Source organism: Hemiscyllium ocellatum (genome assembly GCF_020745735.1).
Source record: "Hemiscyllium ocellatum isolate sHemOce1 chromosome 27 unlocalized genomic scaffold, sHemOce1.pat.X.cur. SUPER_27_unloc_26, whole genome shotgun sequence".
NCBI lineage: Eukaryota > Metazoa > Chordata > Chondrichthyes > Orectolobiformes > Hemiscylliidae > Hemiscyllium > Hemiscyllium ocellatum.
In genome coordinates this window covers 18,941-42,679 of record NW_026867494.1, presented here as the reverse complement: position 1 = coordinate 42,679, position 23,739 = coordinate 18,941, and the positions used below count along the sequence as shown (strand labels likewise).

Genomic DNA, 23,739 nt, shown 5'->3' with positions numbered 1-23,739 from the left:
CTGAGTGTGATCACACTTTCAGTTGTTCATTTGAAACACAGAGTCAAAAAGTCACCAGAACTGCGGAGAAGTTGTGGAAATGTCGACACTGAGGGAAGGGATTCCATTCCCTGTCGGCACTGGAGGTTCATCAGCTCAGTCGCAGTGCGGAGAGGCCGTTCTTCAAAAAAATTATTACAACATTATTTCTCATTGACAAAAACACATTTACGTTGCCTGATTACCTTGAACTTATACAAGTGCCCTATCATAATATCTTTAATAATAGCTTTGAACATTTTCCCTACGACATATGTTAAGTTAAACGGTCTGCAGTTTCCTGTTCTCGGTCTCACGAAAGGACTTTTCTAATCTAAAGAAACGACCCTGAAACTAATGAGATTTGGAAAATTAAAACCAATACATTAAATATTTCACTGGCTAGTTTGTCTTTCAGTGTCGAGGATGAAATCAGACTTGTCAGCTCGTAGTTCCAACAATTTACTCAGTACTACTTCCCTAGTAATTGTAATTTTTTCAGTTCCTCCCTCCTTTCAATTCCTGATTTACAGCTAGTTCCAGGGTGTTACTTTTATCCTCTCGAGTGAAGTCAAATTCTAGCTCTTTCCAATTCATCTGCCATCTCTTTATCCTCCGTTACTGAATCCCCAGACTCATTTTCTGCAGAACCAACACTTACTTGTTAACGTTTTTTAAGAAAAGCTGACAAAACTTTCCTACCTGTTTTTATTGTTTTGGCTAACTTTCTAACCATAATTGTTGTGTTCCTGCCTACATTATTTCTGACGTTTTGCCACAGCTCTCAACTCTAGCATCAACCTGTCTGCTTAGTCGAGAGAACTAAGCTTGGATAAGTGTTGCAAAACACACAAGGGCAAATCTGTCCTCTCCAGAAAGTGTTAGTGCTTAACATGATAAAATTCACTTTGAAATATTGTTCATCCAAATTTTACCAAACACATACTACAGATTCAACATCCCACAATGACACCCAGTTTTGTTATGATCTTTAATTCTGAAGAGACATTTGAATACCCAGTGATTAACTGAGAGAACTCTTCGTTAATTTTTCACATTTTGAAACAAATAAAAATGACCAATTAACTGGATTAACTTAGCAGAATGGGATGTATAGCCTTAATTGTAAATCTATGTTTCTTTACATCCCTGCAAGAGTTCCCACGAATATCTACATGAATCTTGATAGTTCATTCACTTTCTGGGAATAGTCCAAGGCATGCAACATCTCTCTAGGATTCCAAATATTCCTGGTAATTGTATGTGAGGAAAGTTCTGCCACCCTGGCAACCCACAATAGGCCCACAATTGGCCAAACTGTACCAAAACACCCAGAATGCCTCAGCAGGGACCAAGCAGGCTGACAAGTGAAACTAGGCAGGACTCGCAGACAAGGGAATACCTGTACACTTCAAGCACGCACTAACAATGACAGAGCACCACCGCTATCCCAAAGCCCCGAGGGCAGCTTCACAACCCAGCAACACCAAAGCCACACAAAGGACAGGTCAGACAGAGAGGCACCAGCAAGAGCACTACTCCCAGGACAGGATAATGGAAGCAACTCACCACTTCAGAGGAGACATTAGCACCTCCCTGCAAAGAGAAATGATCCATCGATACTGTCAGAATGTTGCTTTGTGTAGAGAATTAGGACATTCCTCTGATAACTGTTTTCCAATTAACATCATTGTAACCATATTACTCGATTTCCAGCAGCAACATTCCATTGCCATACAGAGAACTGGCTGTGGGGTCACTTTACTACCTAAAGCCAACCTGTCCCTACAATGTGCCCCTGCCCCGAACCCCGCCACCCTACTCCCACTAACTCTGACCACCATTACGGATGACCACGACTGTTTAGACCTTGTCCAGCAGGTCGTCACCCCGCACCTTGACCGCTCTGAAACACCTCTAGACAACCCTGACCTCATACTCGATACAGATGGCTCCTCCTTCAGACCCTCAGAACACTGCACACCGGCAGGGTATGCCATCTGCACTCCTTTCTCAGTCCTAGAGTTAGCTGCACTGCCAGATGGGGCACATCTGCACAAGCTGTGGTGCTGTTTGTGCTCATTCGGGCTTGTGTCATTGCTAAAGGACACACAGCAAACATTGATCCTGACTCCAGATATGCCTTCGGAGTCATTCACGATTTCGGCACATTCTGGAAACAGGCAGACTTCATCATTTCAGCAGGGAGGCCACTACAACACTCTGCATTGATATCTAACCTCCTGGTAGCAGTCCTGTTACCCTCAGCCCTAGTAATTATCAAATGCCGTGCCCATACCTCTGCCACTGACCCGGTCACCCTCCGGAATGCCTCAGCTGACACAGCAGCCCGGAAGTCGCACTGCACCCCACCATCTACATCCTGCAGGATCCCAGAATAGCGAAGACCCCAGTATTCCCTGAGCCCATGGAGGCAGTGCGAGCTACTCAAGAAACTGCTCCACAGCAGGGAAAGGACAGTTGGGCCCACAGTGGGGCCACACAATCTCCTTCGCTTAACCTGCTAATACACCCTGATGGCCACATCATTTGTCCAAGAGCACACACTGGCCCTAGCAGCCCACGGCATTGACCACACTGGCAAGAAGGCATGATGCATACTGATTCAGTCCTGGTATGCACCAGGATTCACTGCTGCTGCCCAAGCCCTGCTATCACAGTGCCTCATCTGCCTGCAGAACAATGCAGGGAAGCCAGTTGCCAAGTATGACCATCTGCCAGTTCCTGAAGGACCGTTCAGCCTCTTACAGGTTAACTTCACACACATGCCCCAAAAACAGGGTTACAAGTACATGCTGGTCATCATAGACTTGTTCTCCTAATGGGTGGAAGCATTTCCCACAAGAAAAGGACAATGCACACACGGTAGTACAATGTCTCCTAAAGGATGTCATTCCCAGATTTGGAGTTCCTGGTAGCATAGAGATTGACAGGGGGACTCACTTCACTGCTAGGCTCACGACTAGCATTAGCGAGGCACTAGGGATACCATGGCGACACTACACCCCCTACCAACCTCAGTCATCAGGAATGGTCGAGCGGATGAATAGCACCCTTAAAACCACACTGACCAAGATCACCCAGGACACAGGACTGACCAGGCCAGACGCCTTGCCACTTGCCCTGTATACTATACCTGTGCAGGCAAACCACATGACTGGGCTCACCCGTTTTGAGATGCTTATGGGGTGACCTATGCCCACCGATACCAGGCCTCCTAAACTCTCCACAGATACTGACACAAGAGACCCTGCAGTGTGTCCAGGCCCTTAGCAGGAGCATTAGTGTTACGCATGATCAGGTCAGGGCTGCATTGCCCACATCCCAATCAGTGCCCATTCATCCGTTCCAACTCAGGGACTACATCATGATAACATCACTTGAAAAGGACTCCCTCTTCCCGAGTTGGAAAGGCCCGTACCTCATCCTGCTGACAACCTGGACAGCTGTGAAACTGGAAGGACGGCTCAAATGGACATATGCCACCCGCTGCAAGAGGGCTCCACAACCCAATGAACACGGACCAGAGAGAGAAGAAGACACTACTCCACCCACCGAGGATGGATCCAGCTGCTCGCCTCAGCATCAGCACCCACGGCCTGACCATCACACTGTGACTTGCTGGTAAACAGGGACAAAGCGCGAGATATTTAATAATCCGGTGTGACTTGTGGGCTAACACCTTCCTGAGAATGGCCCATCAGTATGCCCAGAGATTCAACCAGACCCACTGTTGGGTCTGCACTAGAGTCCCTGTCCACTCTCATGGGGGCATTCCCTTAGCCCCAATCCCTTTTAACATCTCTGACAAGGCGGAATGGTGGCTGGAATCAGACAGGTCCCCGGAGGTTACCACACTCAAAATACCACCAGCAACGACCAAATATGGAGACAAGAGCCCAGCCTGCTGTATGTCTGCGGGTTACCACCTGGACAAATTGAAAGAGTGGTTTTACCCGGCCTACAAGCCCTCCCATGAGCCCCCAGCCCTGACCATTGCTGACACCAGCCCACACGGGCCACCTGCGGGATCCATCTGTTTGAAACACACACAGCCATCCGGATGAGAGGCTGGCTGCAGCCAGTGCATTGACTCCCTGCTCCTAACTCCCACACACGCCGATCTGCTGCAGATGGCAGCATTTTAAACTGACAGGATCACCCAGAATACCACCTTCCTCACCAGCTGGACAGGGACCCAGACACTCCATCTCCGAACTTACAATGGCACCTATTTTATCTGTGCCCACAAAGTCTACCCCTGGTTGCTGTTATCCTGGACTGGGAGCTGCTATGTCAGGTAGGCAGTATCATTCATCTATCACTCCCAGTCCCCTCCCTTCCTAAAGCCCATGACATGCAGCAGGTAAGCCCTTGCTACCCTTGAAGTAGCCCTCTACCTGATGGCACTGCACCGCCACACACCCCCCATCCCCAATATCTTGCACACCTCTATCAAGTCACCTCTCATTCTTCTTCACTCCAGTGAGAAAAGCCTTGGCTGCCTCAACCCTCCAGCCCAGGCAGCATGCAAGTAAATCTCCTCTGCACCTTTTCTAAGTTTCCACATCTTTCCAATAATGAGGCGACCAGAATGGAACACATTATTCCAAGTGTGGTCTCACCAGGATTCTATGGAGCTGCAACATAACCTTGCACCTCTTAAACTCAATATCTCGCTAATGAAAGCAAACACAACATACACCTTCTTAACAACCCTATCAACTTGGGTGGCAATTTTGAGGGATTTGTGGACATGGGTCCATACATCCCTCTGTTCCTCCATACTGCCAAGAATTCTGCCTTTAACTCTGTATTCTGCATTCAAATTTGACCTTTCACAGTGAATGACAAAACACTTTTCCAGGTTGATCTCCATCTGCCACTTATCAGCCCAGTTATGCATCTTGTCAATGTCTCATTGCAACCTACAACAGCCCTGCACACAATCCACAACTCTACCAACTGAACGTGGTACACGTGGCAATAAATCAAATTAAATCAAATCAAAATGCTCTCACAAACAGCCCTCAGTGGGAATCTGACTCCTGGCCAGCACTTTATTTCTCATATAGATTCAGTATACTTGCATCTGTCCTTATGGCAGATCAAGAGACAATTAAATGTGTCAAGTTGAGGAAACACAGCCTGTCACACAGATCTGGACCAACATTTTCCAGCGTCTATCCGCTTCTCCGGATTGACTTGCTTTCCCTCCAGCTCCTGCAAACCAACAGTTAAACCCCAGGGAGAGAAAAAAATGGAAAAGAAAGGGGAGGGTGAGAAAACAGAGCATTATGCTCACAAATGTTGGACAGAAGAAGGCTGGGATAAAGCTTATTCTTCATTCAGAAAAAGAGCAGCATGGGGGGCGGGGCTCTGATTGGCAGGAGGACCAATCTCCTTCCGGTCCTCCAGGGTTGACCAAAGGTCGATTCCCCGTCCATCAAAACAATGAGGGGCGGGGCCTTATGTCGATCTCACACATGCGCACCAGCACCTCCATTACTGCATGCATCCGCACTGCCGGCAGATAGTGATTTCTGGACCGCATAGGATTGTGGGAGCTACAGCCGCCATTAACGTGGTGAAATCCAGTGTTCCTTATGCTTTCTTAACGTCCTATTGATGTGTTGATGAAGTATATGTCAAGAGCCAATCTTTAATCGAGTTTCGATTTATGCACTGAGTTAAACACTACAAGTGTTTAATTCTAAACTCTGTTTCCAATTCAGTGTCAGTATATCACTTTCTCTGTCCTCAAGTAAAGACCGAAACAGTGCCCTCCATCTATCTCTCTTTTCTAGTGTTTTCTTTAGGTTGCAGATTCCAACCCTCTGTTTCGATCATTTATTAAACATTACTCGTGGTACATGGGCATCACTGGCTAGCCAGCATTTAGTTCCCCTTGAAAAGATGGTGGTGGCCTGCCTTCTTCAACTGCTGTGGTCCACACACTGTACAGTGACCCACAATGCCTTTAGGGAGGTAAATTCCAGGACATGGACCCAGCAACACTGAAGGAACAGCAATAGGTTTCCAAGTCAAGATGGTGAGTGGCTAGGAAGTTACTTGCAAAAGGTTGTGTTCCCAAGTATGTGTTGTTCTGGTCCTTCTAGATGGGGTTAAACATTACACAATACCAGATTAGAGTCCAACAGGTATATGTGGAAGCACTAGCTTTTGGAGCGCTGCTCCTTCATCAGGTGGTTGTGGAGTATGAAGGAGAAGCACACATAAAGCTAGTGCTTCCAAATAAACCTGTTGGACTATAAACTGGTGTTGTGAGATTTTCAACTTTGTACACCTCAGTCCAACACCGGCATCTCCAAATCACTTCTAGATAGAGATGGTTGTTGATTTGGAAGACATTTTCCAAGGATCTTTGGTGAATTTCTGTGGTGCATCTTGTAGATAGTGGATACTATTGCTTCTGAACAGTGGGGCAGAGGGAGTGGATGTATGTGGATATGGTGCCAATCAAGCAGGCTACTTTGTCATGGAGTCATAGAGATGTACAGCATGAAAACAGACCCTTCGGTCCAACTCGTTCATGCTGACCAGATATCCCAACCTAATCTCATCCCACCTGCCTGCACCAGCCCAAATCCCTCCAAATCTTTCCTATTCATATACCCTTCCAGATGACTTTTAAAATGTTGCAATTGTACTAGCTTCCAACACTTCCAATGGTAGCACATTCCAACCACGCATTACCCTGCGAGTGAAAAAGTTGCCCTTTAGGTCTCTTTTATATCTTTTCCCTCTTACCGTAAACCTCTGCCCTCATTCTGAACTTGCCCATCCCAGGGAAAAGATCTTGTCTATTCGCCCTATCCATGCCCCTCATGATTTTATCAAGCTCTATAATGTTCACCCCTCAGCCTCAAATGCCCCAGGAATACACTCAGAGTCTATTCAACCTCTCCCTATAGCTCAAATCCTCCAACCCTGGCAATATCCTTGTCAACCTTTTCTGAACCCTTTCAAGTTTCACAACATCCTTCCGATAGGAAGGAGACCAGAACTGCACGCAATATTCCAAAAGCGGCCTAAACAGTGACGTGTTCAACCAACCTAACAGTATTAAAAAACTTGGCTTCAGCTAACACATACTTCAGTTTCCTAGATTTGTGTATTGGCATATTTGCTTCCTATTTGTCAAATGCAAGCTGCAGTTCAACTGATCGACCTTCCTTAGCAATCTAAACTGGTGTATCGCTGGCTCCTTTTTACTGCTATAAAAGTTATACTTGTCCAAAATTCCCCATAGCACATCCTTCCCCTTCACATTTGCTGCTCTTATTTCCAAATTTCCCAAAAAATATTTATCCATTTTTGTGGCATTGTAACTAAACTGAACATACTGTCCCAGATAAGCAGCAATATTTAAACAAGGCAAAAATGCTCTTGTCCCAGTGTTCTGGTTATATTTCAATACTTCAAAACTATGTCTCTTATTAAACAGTACAAACAGCGTACTATCATTTGACTCATGCGAATAACTTTTAATCTCAGTTTAAATTTTAGTTTTCACTCGTTTTCTTTCCCATAACTCATTTAAATTGCCTGTATATCTTTAGCACGTAGAGTACGTAATGCTGTCTATTGTAGTTTTATGGAAATTTGATAAAAGCTGCAATTGGTTTGATTCCTAGGTTATTTAAAGATCAGAAGCAACAAACATCTAATGGCCTTAGCATTCCACTCAACACCATTCCCTCAGTCTCAACCCAATTCTTCCCAATTGCACTTTTTCTTATTTTTGAACCAAATTCTTAGTTTGATTTCCCATGGAGCTAGGGTAGTCTTACACCCAATAAAAGCAAAAGTAAATGCTTTTGCTGGGTTCAAACCTTAACATGGAATGATAGATTGTGACCACTAGGGGCTGTGTAAGCAATTAAAGTGTGAGATACTCAGTACAGGTTTCAAAACTGAATTTCATCAATTGAATGTCCGGTTTACAGATTAAAACTCAATGTCCAATGCCTTGAGCTGCTACTAGTAGCTCTGGAACATCTTTCATAAATTGCTAATTCAACTTTTCTAAAATAGTTCAAAAAAATCTTCACTTGATCTATGAAGTTTCTAATCTTCATTTATTCTAAGTGGATTGCAGAGTTGTTTTTTTCCCAGTTCAGTGAGACCCATTTCCATTAGAATCCAGCATTGAGAAATTCAACGTCACATCTTTCTAATTATTAGATATTATTTTTAAAAGTAATAAAATCCTATGCTGTTTTCATCCCTTAAATCAAATCAATGGATAATTGAAATTGCTATTTACACAGAAAACAACTAACCAATAATTAACAAGAGGCAGATTGCTCGGCATAGACTCCATTTATAATTCACCATATCTCCAGCATACATCTATAGTAATCTTGTTAAAATGAATTGTTTTAAACTCTCAGTTTATAGTCAGCAATGTGCATTGATGTAATCCTGGATGGTATCAAGTTTTTTGAATGTTGTTGAAGCTGCACCCATCCAAACTGGTGGGAGAGTATTCCATTACACTGCTGACTTGTGCCTTGTCGAAGATAAACAGGTTTTGGGAGTCAGGAGTGGACTTACTCACTGCAGTATTCCTGACCTCTGACCTGCTCTTCTAGCCACTATATATATGTGGCTAGTCGAGTTGCGTTTCTGGTAAATAGTAAACCCCAAGGATGTTGATAGTGGGGTACTTAGTGACTGTAATACTGTTGAATATCACGGGGCAGTGGTCAAACTCTCTTTTGTGGATGAGTCATTGCTCGGCATTTGCATGGCACATGTTACTTGCCACTCACCAACCCATTGGATATTATTAAGATCTTGTCACATTTCAAACTGAACTCCTTCAATTTGGGAGGAGTTGTAAATCGTGCTGAACATTGTGCAATTATTGGCAAACATCTTCACTTCTGATGATGGAGGAAGGTCATTGATGAAGATGGTTGGGCCAAGGACACTACCCTCTGAACTCCTGCAGAGACGTCCTGGAGCTGAGATGACTGACCTCCAATACCCATAGCCATCTTTCTATGTGCTGGGTATGACTTAATTATTAAGTCACACAAACAATATTTCAAAACTAATTGAAGGAATAGGTATGAGACACCCCTCTTCTGGGTGTTTCTAGATCCAAGTGTTGACTTTCATCAACTTTTTTGATCTTGGCAGTTTCCTTTCTCTCCAACATTTGTTTCATGTCAGCAAGTTGAATTCTTCATTTTCAGGAAAACGTTTTACAAGGTAACATTCTTAATATCTGTGTAACATTCCATGGGAAAATTGTTTGTAGTCTGCCAGTTGAAGAGAATTTCTGAAAATATTTGACAAATGCACAGCTTCCACAAGACCCAGTGTTCCCAAAGTTGGAGTACATTTAACAGCCCCTTAATATTTTCCAGGATTCCCAGGATCAGGGATATGTGCCACTTTTACCCACCACAAATCTCCTGAAATTGGGTACACTAAAAACCCAGCAGGAAGATCATCAGTAAAAAGGTCTGGTTTTGGTAATAGAGTTATAGACTTATAGAGTCACTCTGCACGGAAACAGACCCTTCGGTTCAACTCATCCATGCTGACCAGATATCCCAATCTGAGCCAGTCCCAAGTTCCAGGATTTGGTCCATATCCCTTTAAAAGGTGACTGGAGGAATATTTTGGTTTTAAATGTTGTAATTGTACCCACCTGCACTACTTTCTCTGGCAGATTGTTTCACACACACACCACCCTGTGCAGGAAAAAGTTGCACCTTTGTAAATTTTTCCCCCTCTCACCTTCAACTTATACCCTCTAGCTCTGGACTCCCCATCCCTGGGAAAAGGACCTTGGCAATTTGCCATATCCTTGCCCCTCATGATTTTATAAACCTCTATAAGGTCACCCCTCCAACTCCGATGCTCAGGGTAAAAATGCCCCAGCATCTTCCTATAAGTCAAAACCTCCAGTCCTGGCAACATCCCTGTAAATCTTTTCTGCAGCCTCTCAAGTTTAACAGGGTCGTTCCAAATGAATGGTGACCAGACTGCCATGCCGTGTCCTAAAAGTAATCATCCCAATGTCCTGTACAGCCACAACAGGACGTCCCAACGCCTCTCCTCAATGCTGTGATCAACGAAAGCAAGCATTTTCTTCACAATCCTGTCTTCCTCCAACTCCACTTTCAAGGAATTATGTGCTGCATTCCTGGGACTATTTGTTTAGCAGCTGATACATTCACTGTATCAATCTGCCCTGCTTAGTCTTCTCCAATTTTGTTCCATTTGCCCACACAGGTGGGTCTTGTTGACTTTGTTCTGAGCAGTGTGGATGCTTTCTCCCTTCCATTAACACCTGTATGATACCTCAATCGCTTCTTCACCATCATTACCAATCTCTGCCTTTGGCTCTAGGTACTCTCACCATGTTACCCTCGCTCTTACTCTCCCCTCTGGCAAGGACATAAAAACGAGCATTTTCCAGCACCATTCAGTTCTGAACAAGAGTGAAATCAGACTTTGGACATGAACTGTTTCTCATTCCATGCATGTTTCCTGATGTGAAGACTTCTCCCCCCACCCAGCCCACACAAAGATAGAAATGTCAGGACCTATTTCTCCAAATGTTATCTTTGATCTGCTCATGACACATTCCTTGGATTTGGAGTGTTCTGATGTAGTGTTTAATAGGAATCCATCAAAATTAACATCCAGTCTTGTCTGAGAGCAGAACCAACTCAACTGACCGAACAAGCTGCACAACTCTTCTGTCGGATCTGTAGACGCGACATCCTCTCTCTCTCGTTAACACAACAGGATTAGAAAGGCTTGGAGTACTATTCTCTCTGAACACGATTCCTAATCTACTGTTATTCCAGACTTATATGCGTAACATCTAAACCTAAATAGTTAAAGCTCCTCAGCCTGATCTCCCACAAACAACAGAATGGTTTCAGCACAGAAGGAACGTGCTCAAATGGAATGTCTGTTCTTAAATTCCATGTTAAGGTTATTATTGCATTAATCTGTTATAAATGGTGTCTGTTTCAGAAAGGCACAGAGAGACATGCTTTTGTGGAACCCAACGGGAGTTTTCTGATCACAGAATCATACAGTACAGAAAAGGCCCTGTGGCCCATCAAGTGTGTACCACCAATATATTATCACTTACACAAGAGTCATAGAGCTGTACAGCAAGGAATCAGACTCATTGGTGTTTAAAACTAGAGGACATAGGTTTAAGGTGGGGGGGAAGGAGGGAAAAGAGAGAGAAGGGGATCTAAGTGGCAACCTTTTCACACAGAAGGTGGTGCACGTACAGAATGAGTTACCAGAGGGAGTGGTGGGACTGGTACAATTACAACATTTCAAAGGCATCTGGATGGAGAGGTGAGTTCAGAGAGATATGGGTCAATTGCACGCAAATGGGATGAGATTAATTTCAGATATCTGGCCATCATGGCCACGTTGGATGGAAAGGTCAGTTTCTGTGCTGTCCAGCTCTATAGTGGGGTCATAACCCGTGTCCACATTCTGTCCTCTACCTTGCCACTCGTTGTGAGGCTCAGAGCCTGGGAATATCGTTGGGTCACCCAGACCCTGACAATTTCCACATAGCTCTGGGCATTTCTCACAAACACCACTCGGATTGTCAGCCGCCGTCAGAAACTTTAGTTTTCCTTTTTATCCATCCTTCAGCACTGGGCAAGAATTCTCTGTTCCCGTTGTGGGATCGTGTTCAAATAGCGACCAAAATCAGCAACTGGTGAAAACAGCCTCTTTATTCAGCAACCACAAGTTGTACAAGTTTGAGGTGGTGATGGAAACCCGAAATACCATCCTTACAGCAGCCTCTTTACACACAGTTCTTATAGAGATTAACACTCCATCACTATGGTGTCCCATTGTTTTATCTATTGTACACAAACGCTGGCTGCTACTCCCGATGGGATTGAGATTGTCTGTGTGGTCTGCTTGCAGAACTAAGAGGTGACAGTCCTTTTGTCTTTTAAGTCAGCAAATGTTAGTAAAATTACTCGGCCTGTGTGCTCTAAATAAGTTAGCCATTGTACCTGCACTGAATAAAAGAATAAACGGAATTAAACTGTTTACTGCAGCTGGGTTGGGAGACTTGTTTAGTATTTGCCAGTGAGAGTTTCATTCATTCCTGCAATTTCATGGAAGCGCAGTCTCGATAGTCAGCTTCTTAAAGGGGACAGTGGCTGCGAGTCAGGGAAACTGATGTATTTATGTATTGATGTATTTATTCAGGTCCTGATAGATGGTTGGCAAGGGCTGATTAATATCGTATTCTTTCATGGTGATAAGATGGCAGGGAGGTATTGTTCTGAAAACATGTTGACAGTTATTGAGAGGTAGCATTTGATGCAGAAATAGGCCTAAACACTGCTTGTAGCAAGAGCTGGTAAGGGATGAAGGTGTGAAAAAGCAGTAATGAGTGTTTTAGCTTATTCTATTTTGTAATAGTAAAATATACTACAAAACTGTGAGTGAGTGAGTGAGTGAATGAATGAATGAAGCAAGCTATGTTACAGGAAAGAGTTATGGGTGAATGAAATGGGAATGCAATATTATTAGATACAGGGCTCCTGTGAGCAAGTTAGAAAAGACTTATGAATGACTTAATAGAAAGAGTTTGAGAGTGGGTTAGTAAAGAGACCTACAATACAATATCTCACACCACGTCATCGTCCTGCCAGCCTTGTGGGGTCGGAGAAACCGGAGCCAATCTTTACACAGGGCAGGTTTCTTCAGCGTCAAACATGACAGATATACACCTCCTGACTTCAGTCCATGTTCCAAATCAGTAAGTGTGTCTTAACAGTTGCTCAACTCACCAGGCAATGTATGCCCTCTTGAATATTAATACAAGTAACACCCACAAAGCATCCAAACGTTTGCTACTCAGTGTGACTGGATTGGTGTCTGACCAGATGGTATGACTGACTGAATCCCTTCCCGCACTTGTAGATAGGCTGGTGTCTCCGCAGGGAAGACCAATCAATGAACCCCTTCCCACACACTGAGCAGGCGAATGGTCTCTCCCCGGTGTGGACCTGTTGGTGACTCTGCAGGTTGGAGGACTGAATGAATGCCTTCCCGCCAATGGAGCATGTAAACGGCCTCTCCCCGGTGTGGACCCGTGGTGTCTCTGCAGAGAAGATGAATCATTGAAGCCCTCCCCGCACATGGAGCAGGTGAATAGTCTCTCCCCGGTGACACTGCAGGGTGGATGAAGCGCTGAAAGTGCTTACCACACACAGAGGTGAACGGCCTCTCCCTGGTGTGGACCCGCTGGTGGGTAACCAGGGTGCATAACTGAACGAACGCCTTCCATCAGACAGAGCAGGTGTACGGCCTCTCCCTTGTGTGGACCCACTGGTGACTCTGGAAGTTGGAAGACCGGTTGAATGCTTTCCCACATACACAGCAGGTGAAAGGCCTCTCCCTAGAGTGGACCCGCTGGTGACTATGCAGAGTGGATAACTGAACGAACGCCTTCCTACACACGTTGCATGTGAAAGGCCTTGTCCTCCCGTCTGGACCCGCTGGGGGGTCACCAGGGCAGATGAATGGGTGAACCCCTTCCCACACACTGAGCAGGTGAATGGCCTCTCCCCAGTGTGATGGTGGCGATGGCTTTCGCAAACTCTGGAAGTTGAATTCCTTCCCGCAGTCCCCACATTTCCACTGTTTCTCCATCACGTGGGAATCCCCACCGCCCTCTAGTGTCAACAACCAGTTGAAGGACCACTCACAAATAGAACGTGTTCTATGTCTTGCTGCTGCGAATGAGGTGTTGCTATTTCAGTCTTTGTACCCGCTTAAAGCTCTTCCTACAGTCAGTTCACTGGTACACGCTCACTGAGGTCTGTGTACTTCGGTCTCACTGAAGTTTGAAACCTTTCAAAGCAGGCAGGACAGAAGACAAATAAAATATCCAGTGAGATTCAAAAGGCTGATAACATTCCTGTGCCAGTGAATCGATTGGCTCGATCAGATCTTGTTTTGAGATTACTGGCTGCAATTCCATCCGTTCTCATATCCTGCAAAATGGAGATTACAGAAGACATCACTGTCTACACAGGATAGAAACTCCAAACAGACAGTTTTGGTTCCTGTGGAACATTCTTTCTGCTCTCCCTCCCCCCAGAATTTGAATCTAAATACCACAGTCTCCCTCCATCCTCACTAGGTATTATTGCCCCATGTTCCAAATTCTCCATAAATGCTGAAAAATATTGACTGATGGATCTATGCTCGCCTCTTCCTGCCCTGGACACAGCTTGTCACAGATTGAACTATGAGTGAGCCATTCAGCTCCTGGGATTTGCTCTGCTGTTCCATAAAATCAGGTCTGTGCTACTTTGGCCTTCACTCCATTTCCTGCTGTTCTCCGTAACCTTTCATATCCCTGTCATTTAAAATTCTCTTCAATTAAGCCTTGAATATATTCCATGAGCCAGTCTCCATTACTATCTGTGAGGGAGCATTCCACAGACTAACAAGAAAGGAATACATTCCTAATTTCTCCCTGAAATGGGAGACCACTTCCAGGCAGGTGGAGACTAGTTAGTTTAGAATCATGTTCAGCATGGACTGGATGGAATAAAGAGTCAGAAACGGAGCAGTTTAACCCCAGAATGGAAAGGGGGGGGTGAAAAAAGGAAGTGCCGTACTCACAGATGGTGGACAGAGAAAGGAAGTTGCAGTCCGAGGTGAAGCTCAACCTTCAATCGGGGGGAGGGGGGGGTGAAGAGAGGAGTCGCATCAGCTTCAGAAGCTCATGGTCAAACTTCCGCAGTCAGTCAATACGGCGGCTCTGATTGGCCGGCGGAACAATCGCCTTTCAGCTACCCAGGCATTCCAATTGGCTCACAATTGACCTGTGTGATGTCATGACATGTGGCCAATAGGAGAGAACCGTCTTGGAATACGAGATTGTCATCGGCCGGCTCCTTCCGGACGTCCCGCCCCGTATATGGACGTCACAATGCGGAAGTAGCCCGATCAGTTTCAGACTGATACCCCCAACTCTGAGCAACATCTGGGAGCAAAGCAATATCTCCCCCTTTCTATTCCTCATCCTGGGAGGGAGAGAGAAGAGGGAAAGCACTGTACACTTATACCAATTGGCGGCGGAGAGTGTAGAATGCAAGCGAAGGGGTTTCGGATTCGCTCTCTCAGATCCTCATGGCATTTATCAGAACTGGAACGTGAAAAGGGTCAGAGATTTGTCCAGTGTTATTAAATTGTTAAATATTCAACGTGCTTTTCGTGGTTTTCTCACATTTGATTATAATTAATTGTTGTAATTATGTGTTGTAGCTATGTCATATATTTCCAATTATGCTGTTATTGAAGGGGAAGGTAAGTGAGCATTGGACAGAGTGATACAGATGTCCAGCATGGGAACAGACCCCTCAGTCTAACTCGTTCATGCTGACCAGTTAATCTGGATAAATCTCGTTCCATTTACCAAAACTTGGCCTATATCCCTGTAAACCTTTCTTAATTCATTCACCCATCCAGATGCCTTTTAAATATTGTAATTGTAGCAGTCTCCACCACTTTCTCTGCAGATCATTCCATACGTACAAAGAGAGTCCATTCATCGGTCTAACAATGGCAGGGAAGAAACTCTTTCTGAACCTGTTGGTGCATGTGTTTCCAGATTCTGTATCTTCTGCCTGACCAAAGAGGTTGTGAGAGAGCATTAGGGGGTTGGAGGAGAATTTGATGATTTTGGCAGCATTTCTGCAGCAAAGAGAAGTGTAGGTGGAGACCATGGATGGTAGGTTGTCTTCCATGATGGTCTGCGATGTGCATAAAACCTTCTGTAGTATCTTACCATTCTGAGCAAAGCAGTAGCTGGACTAGGTCATTACACATCCAGATAGAACACTTTCTATAGTGCATCTGTAAAAGTTGGTGAGGGTCATTATTGATATGCCAAATTTCATAAGCCTCCTGAGGAAGGAGTGTTGTTGTGCTATCCTGACTGAGATTACCCCATCATTTTTCCAGATGGTGAGAACACTCAAACAACACACCGTGGAGTTTGCATTGCTGACAGAAAGCAGTTTGTGTTCAGCAGCAGCTTAGTCACTCACACACTAGGTGCTGTGAGATTAAAAGTACAAACAGCCATGAGGAACCAGAGGTTTTTCCAACCGACATTCAAACTGATCAGTCTCAACCTTGAAGTCTCAAACGAAATCTAGAAGTTCACTTAGTCAAAAGCTAATGGAGGCATCCTCATAAAATTACCAGATATTCTTGGAATCCTGAGAAGAATTCAAGTGAATCCTAGAAAGATATTGCATGTCTTGGACTATTCCCAAAAAGTGAATGAACTATCAAGATTCTATAAAGATTTGTGGGAACTATGGCAGGGAAGGAAAGAAAACTAGATTTACAATTTAATGCCATACACACTATTCTGCGATGTTATTCCTGTTGATTAGGTTTTCACATTTTTAAACAAAAAAAAAGAGCTGTTCTTCCAATTAATGACTGGGTTTTCAACTTCTCTTCAAAGTTAATAGTTTTTTTCTTCAAACTGAATGATTGTAACAAAACTGCATCTCATTGTTGAATTTTGAATCTGTAGGATGTGCTTAGTAAAGTTTGAATGAACAATATTTCAAAGTGAATTTTATCATTTTAAGTACCAAGACATTCTGGAGAGGAAAGACTTGTCCTTGTGTGTTTTGCAACACCTAATCAAGGTCAGTTCAATAAAAGAAGCAGACAGATTGATGCTCAAGTTGAGAGCTGGGGCAAAACAGCTGAAATAATGCAGGCAGTAGCACAGCAATTAGGGTTAGAAAGTTAGCCAAAAATACAAAAACAGGGAGGAAAGTTTCTTCAGCTTTCTTTTAAAAAGTTAACAAAATAAGTGTTGGTTCAATAGAAAATGAGTCTGGGGATTCAATAATGGAGGATAAAGAGATGGCAGATGAATTAAAAAAGAGCTTGAATCTGTTTTCACTAGAAAGGATACAAGTAACACCCTGGAACTAGCTGTAAATCAGGAATTGAAAGGGAGGAAGGAACTGAAGAAAATTACAATTACCAGGGAAGTAGTACTGAGTAAGCTGTTGGAACTACGGTTTGACAACTTCCGGGTACCTGAAGGATTTCATCTAAGACTCTTAAAGAAACACTAACCAGTGAAATAGTTAATGCATTGGTTTTAATTTTCCACAACGTCATTAGTTTCAGGGAAGATTTCTTTAAATTGTGGAAACTCTTTTTTTTCAAAAAGGGAGACAGAGAATGGGAAACTGCAGACCATTTACCTTAACATATTGTAGTGGTTCTGTTCGCCGAGCTGGAAGTTTTTGTTGCAAACGTTTCGTCCCCTGGCTAGGAGACATCATCAGTGCTGTGGAGCCTCCTGCGAAGCGCTTCTTTGATGTTTCTTCCGGCATTTATAGTGGTACCACTATAAATGCCGGAAGAAACATCAAAGAAGCGCTTCGCAGGAGGCTCCACAGCACTGATGATGTCTCCTAGCCAGGGGACGAAACATTTGCAACAAAAACTTCCAGCTCGGCGAACAGAACCACTACAACAAGCACCCGAGCTACAAATCTTCGCACAAACTTTGAACCTTAACATATGTCATAGGGAAAATGTCGAAAACTATAATTAAAGATGTTATGACAGGGCACTTGTACAAGTTCAAGGTAATCAGGCAGTGTGAATGTATTTTTGTCAATTGGAAATAATGTTGTAATAATGTTTTGAAGAACTGCCTCTTCCCAATGCGACTGAGCTAATGAGTCTCCGGTGCCAACAGAAAATGGTATCCCTTTCTCCAGTCCCCACATTTCCATGACTTCTCCGCAGTTGTGGTGTCCTTTTGGATCTTTGTTTCTGATGAGCAAGTGAAACTGTGATCACACTCAGGAAACATGCACAGTTACTCTCTGCTGCGAATAGTGTAACGTTTAGTGTAACCCCAGAGTTGGAGGGAGAAGCTGAATACACTGAGGATATTTTCCCTGGAGCATTGGAGGCTGAGGGGTGACCATGTCGACATTCATAAGGGGCATGGATAGGGTGAGTCCAAAACTAGTGCGGCATATGTTTGAAGTGAGAGGGGAATTTTAAAATTCTTCTGGTTGGGTGCATGAATAGAAAGGATTTAGAGGGATATGGGCCACATGCAGGAAAATTGGACTAGATTAATTTAGGATACGTGTTTGGCACAGACAAGTTGGACCGAAGGGTCTGTTTCCGTGCTGTATGACTTTAATCGTCTTCTGTGAAAGCAGAAATCTGATGGTGAAGACTGGAGTTTCAGGATGTTTTGCCCTTCCTGGGAGCAGAAATGTTTGACTGAAGTGTGTTGGTGTTAATGTCTTGATGTTCCATTTTGCTCCCACCTTCCTGGGGATGTTAACCAGGTTGTTCATCAAGAAGCTGCATTACACCCTGAATTGACAAATCTTTTTTGCTGAGTGAGGCAATACTTCCTTCAGGTTACGCTGTACCAAGGATCCAGTTACAAAAGGACAACTTGGTGGTGACAAACAGTAAAGAAGGTGAGGTGGGATGGGTGGAGAGTGTGTGTGCTTTGAACTGTTTAAAAAGCAGTTCCTTTTTCTATGCTTTTTTGCTGGGGGCGGGGTTCTGAAGGTGTAACAAAGCTGGGTCACAATAAAGGTTACCTGAACTTACTACCGGTCTCAGATTCTCATCGAAAGCTTTGAGCTCCAAGAGTTTTTAGTTTTAAAGCTGCTCATTTCTTTCAGCCTGCTGCACTAAGTTTCCAATGTTGCGTATGAAATGGAGCAGTGAATGAGTAACTAGTATCTTGAGAAATTGGGAATTTTTCAGGAGTGCAGACTGAGTCATTTCATTGACATTGTAAAGTGCAATGGCAGCACCGGGAGGTGTGGGCTGTGTTCACGAGTTACAATATGGAGGAGCCGGTATTGGAGTGGGGTGGATAGAGTTAAAGATCTCACATCACCAGGTTATAGTCCAACAGGTTTATTTGGAAGCACTCACTTTTGGAGTGCAGCTCCTTCATCGGGTAGCTGTGGAGCAGGGTAATGAGGCACAGATTTCATAGCAAAAGATCACAGTGTCATGCAACTGATAGGAGATATTCGAACAAGCCTAGATTGCTGTTACCTCTTCCATCTTTTAGAATGGGTTGCAGGTTTTGGTTCATTAATATAAATCTTTTAAACCACATTCTCGAGATGACTTAAGGTGTTATAAAAAATAGGTGACATCTCAGTTCAGACAATGCTTTAAAGGTGTGAGGTTCGAGTCTATCAGTATCCCAATCTTGAATCAGACTGGTTCTATTTCCAAAGTAGGAATGTATAAAATATTACATGGATTGCCTGCCTGCAGTTTACGTGCTCTTTGAGCAAAATTGAATGTATCTGCAAGAATAATCCTGCCAATACAAATTCACCCCAAAGAGATATGTGTGTGCATTCATGAGAGAATGTGAGTGTGTGCATGTAAGATTGTGTGCGTGCAGGTAAATTGTGAGTGTGATGGAGTATAAGCCTGTGTGTGTCTGAGAGAGAGCTGTGTATGAGAGAGGTATGGATAAAAGCAAGGGCTTGCGTTTTGTGAAAACAAGGAAGGGCAGGACATGTACAGTTAATGGTAGGGTCCTGGGTAATGGAGGGTGGCGGTGGTGAGGGATCAGGTACTTTTTTAGAGAGGCTGGGACTTTTTTCACTGGAGTGAAGGAGGCTGAGGGGTGACCTCATTGAGATTTATAAAATCATGAGGAGTGGAGGTAAGGTGAATAGCAAAGGATTCTTCCTTAGCATAAAACTAGGGGGTTGTTAAAATGAGCTCGAGGCTAGGTGACATATTTCTTTAAGGTGAGGGGAGAGAGATTTAAAAGGAACCTGACGGACAATGGTTTGACAGAAGGTGGTTTGCACATGGAATAAACTTGCTGAGGAACTGGTAGATGCAGGTCCAGTTACAATGTTTAAAGACAAATGGGTGGGTACATGAATGGAAAGATTTAGAGGGATATGGGCCAAATGCAGGGAAGTGGGACTAGTTTAGTTTCGGAATCCTGCTCGGCATGGACGAGTTGTTTCTGTGTTGAATACCTCTATGAACCAGAAGTGACCTTATTGAAAACCAATAGAATTTTGAAAGGGGCTTGACAGAATAGAGCTGAAAATGTGTTGCTGGAAAAGCGCAACAGGTCAGGCAGCATCCAAGAAACAGGAAATTCGACGTTTCGGACATAAGCCCTTCCTGTTCCTTGGATGCTGCCTGACCTGCTGCGCTTTTCTAGCAAAACATTTTCAGCTCTGATCTCCAGCATCTGCAGACCTCACTTTCTCCTCGAAGAGCTTGACAGAATATATACAGATAAAATGTTCCTTTGGTGGGGGTGGGGGTGGGGGGGGGGCGGTGTTAAGGGAGTCATCGAATTCCGAAAATGTGGAAGTAAGCCATTCAGCCCATCCATTCCACACTGGCCCTCTGAAGAACATCCCACCCATACCTACCCCCTTACTCCATATTTCCCATGGATAATCCACCCTAATTTGCACATCCCTGAGCACTATAGGTAATTTAGCACAGCCAATCCACCCTAAATTGCACCCTAATCTATAAATTACCTTCTCAAAAGTGGAATATAAATGCAGAGCTTTTCTAAGAAAAATGTCAGTCTGACTCAACATTGGGACCCAGACAGAATTCACACCAGTTATTAGAAAAACTCTGCATTTCAATGACATTCTTGAGAAGGTCATTAAAAACAAGTTCAGGGATTAACATATCACAGAGCAGAAACCCATTCTAAAAGATGGAAGATTTAATCTAAAATTGTTTAATGTATCACATTTTCATGACACTGGACTGTATTTGCTACAAATTCCGGGATCACGATCTAATTCTCCACAACCACCTGATGAGGGAGCGGCGCTCCGAAAGCTAGTGCTTCTAAATAAACCTGTTGGATTCCAATCTGGTGTTGTGTGATTTTTAACTTTGTCCATGGGAAACTCATGAGTTGTGGGACTGGTAACAGTTGTTATTTTGTGATCCTGATGAAGGGCTTTTGGCCGAAACGTCGATTTCGCTGCACTTTGGCTGCTGCCTGAACTGCTGTGCTCGTCCAGCACCACTAATCCAGAATCTGGTTTCCAGCATCTGCAGTCATTGTTTTTACCATTTTGTAATCCATTCCAAGTGATAATTATCCTCTGCGCAGACACGGGTGAACAGCCTGTTTTTCTGCATTGTGCGGGATCAGGCTAGCAGCTTTTAAATCCTTATGTTCAGCAGCAGAAGCAAACTATAGATCAGCAATCGTATTCTGAGCGGTACTTCCAGCCCTCGTTAATCCCATTGGTCAACAGAGAGAGAGGGAGAGGATGTCACATCTAAAGTTCATACAGAATAGTTGTTTCGGTTGTTCAGTCAGTTGAGTTGGTTCTGCACTCAGATGAGAACAACAATGGAACACCTTAAATTCAATGAATTTTGATGGGCAAATCGAAACTTGAAGAGATAATGTTCTTCCATTAATAACGTTGGGTGACCCAAATTAGACATTTTTATTGATAGCTCCATAATCATATTCCTGCTGGATTATTTTCTGGGCAAACTATTTCAGATGGGAGAAATTCTGTATCCTTGGAAGGCAGTGAAATAAAAAAAAGACTGTTTAAATCATTTTAACTGTGGACCCACGAGCTCTTGTCCATTAAATCTCTTTCTTTGCAGAAATAGCCCGTGAAAATGTCCATGTCCCTTTAAAATGCAGATTGCCCCTTTAGATATGAGGCCGTTCCGTTAGATGTCGGAATATCTGTTTAAATGGAGCCGTGAGCTTTCCCAATGTAGACAGGGCTCCTCGAAACGTGGCAGTGTCCCCCCCCTGCAGCTGCAGAGCGAGACAGGAGAGTTTGTTTTTGTGAATGAGCAGTTGTAGCGCGAGGTGGCTGTTGCTTGGTGACGGTGAGGCTCCCCCGGCCCCGCCCATCCCCCCGTGCAGACGTCACGCGGGGGTGAAGGCGGTTGGGAGGAGAAGTCGCTCGAGCGGGGAAGCGGCGGCCGTTAGGAAAATGGCGCCGTGCGGCCCGGGGCAGACCCCCGTCACTGGTCACCGCCGCCTTCCTGGCGCAGCTGCTGTGTCACGGCCACACCGGCCGGCTGTACAGCAGGCAGGAGCCGGTGACCATTCTGGAGGCGGATGGGGTTAAGGGCCTGTTTGGGAACTGGTCGGCCGCCTGGGTGGTGGAGTTCTACTGGTCGTGGGGCGGCCCCTGTGTTAACTATGGGGCCACCTGGAAGGTACTGGGCCCGGGAGGTGAAAGGTGAGGCAGGTTGTGGGGGGGACGGAGGGGAAGGAATGTGGGGCCTGTCCTGTCATAGTCACATTTTACACTCACTTTCCATCTGCTTTTACTGGCGCTGGTGCTGTTTACCCCTCACTGTTTTATTAATCCTTGAGCTTTTTGCCCTCAATGTTTTTTAATCCTTTGCTGTTTATCCTCACTTTTTAAAAATCCTTGTGGTGTTTACTCTTGCTATTACTTGTGCAATTCCCTAGGGTAGTGTGGAAATACTAGTGAAGGAGATTAGGCTAGTGGAAGTACTGGTGAGGTAGATTATGCACCAGCATGTATATGTTCCTCAGTCACTGAAGGGGTAGGATCCGGTTGAGAATGGTTAGTAAAGCATGTCGTGTACTAAGCCTTGTTAACAAGGACATTAGTTTGTAATTTGTCAAAGTATGCTTCTCATAGAGTTGTACAGACCCTTTGGGCCAACCTGTCCATGCCAACCAGATATCCAAAATAGTGACAGTGTAATGTTGGAAAAACACAGCAGCTCAGGCAGCATCCGAGGAGCAGGAGAATCGATGTTTCGGGCATAAGCCCTTCATCAGGCGAGCGTATGCCCGAAAGGAATCAAAAGATTGCAAATGAAGTGCTTATGCCCGAAACGTCGATTCTCCTGCTCCTCGGGTGTTGCCTGGCCTGCTGTGCTTTTACAGTACTTCACTCTTGCCTCTGATTTCCAGCATCTGCAGTCCTCACTTTCTCCTAGTTGGTTTCAACATTACTGTGAAGCCTCTTCCATGGAAGCCTACCTGGAAGAAGTTCTTCTTCTCCTCTGTCTACAAAGATCTGAGTCCCTCTCTCGCTGTACCCCCCAAGTCCTCTCCTCTGCCCAGAATTTATTCAGCCATGTCCTCAAGCAATTTGACTACCACAGCCATATCTCCTTTCTCATTGCTTGGCTACAGATCCATCTGATCCCACATGGACTCCGGGTCACATTCAGACCAACCCAGTTTGGACCTGAACAGGATACCAAGTACACACTACAAAACCTTCAACGATTCTCTTCCTGAATCCTCCACTCCACAGTGTCAGCCATCTACTTTACCTGCAGTCTGTCCTGCCCAAGCTCAGAGCCTCACTTTTCCCAGAACTGCAACCCAGATTCTACATCCTCAGAAAAGATTCCTGTTGAAGGGCTTATGTCCAAAATGTCAATTCTCATGCTCCTTGGATGCTGCCTGACCTGCTGTACTGTTCCAACACTCTCAACTCTGATCTCCAGCATCTGCAGTCCTCGCTTTCTCCGAGATAGCCCAAATTAATCTAGTCCCATTTGCCAGCACTTGGCTCATATCCCTCTAAACCCTTCCTATTCATATACCCATCCAGATACAAT

General features: G+C 44.5%; 1 long non-coding RNA gene across 1 annotated transcript; it reads right to left on the bottom strand.

Moving 5' to 3' along the window:
* Positions 1-11,780: 11,780 nt before the first annotated feature.
* On the bottom strand, positions 11,781-14,818 carry LOC132807884 (uncharacterized). The gene is made up of 2 exons (XR_009642013.1): positions 14,722-14,818; positions 11,781-14,084 (listed from the first exon to the last, which is right to left on the bottom strand). It is a non-coding gene; the product is annotated as an uncharacterized LOC132807884 (long non-coding RNA).
* Between the last annotated feature and the right edge of the window lie 8,921 nt (positions 14,819-23,739).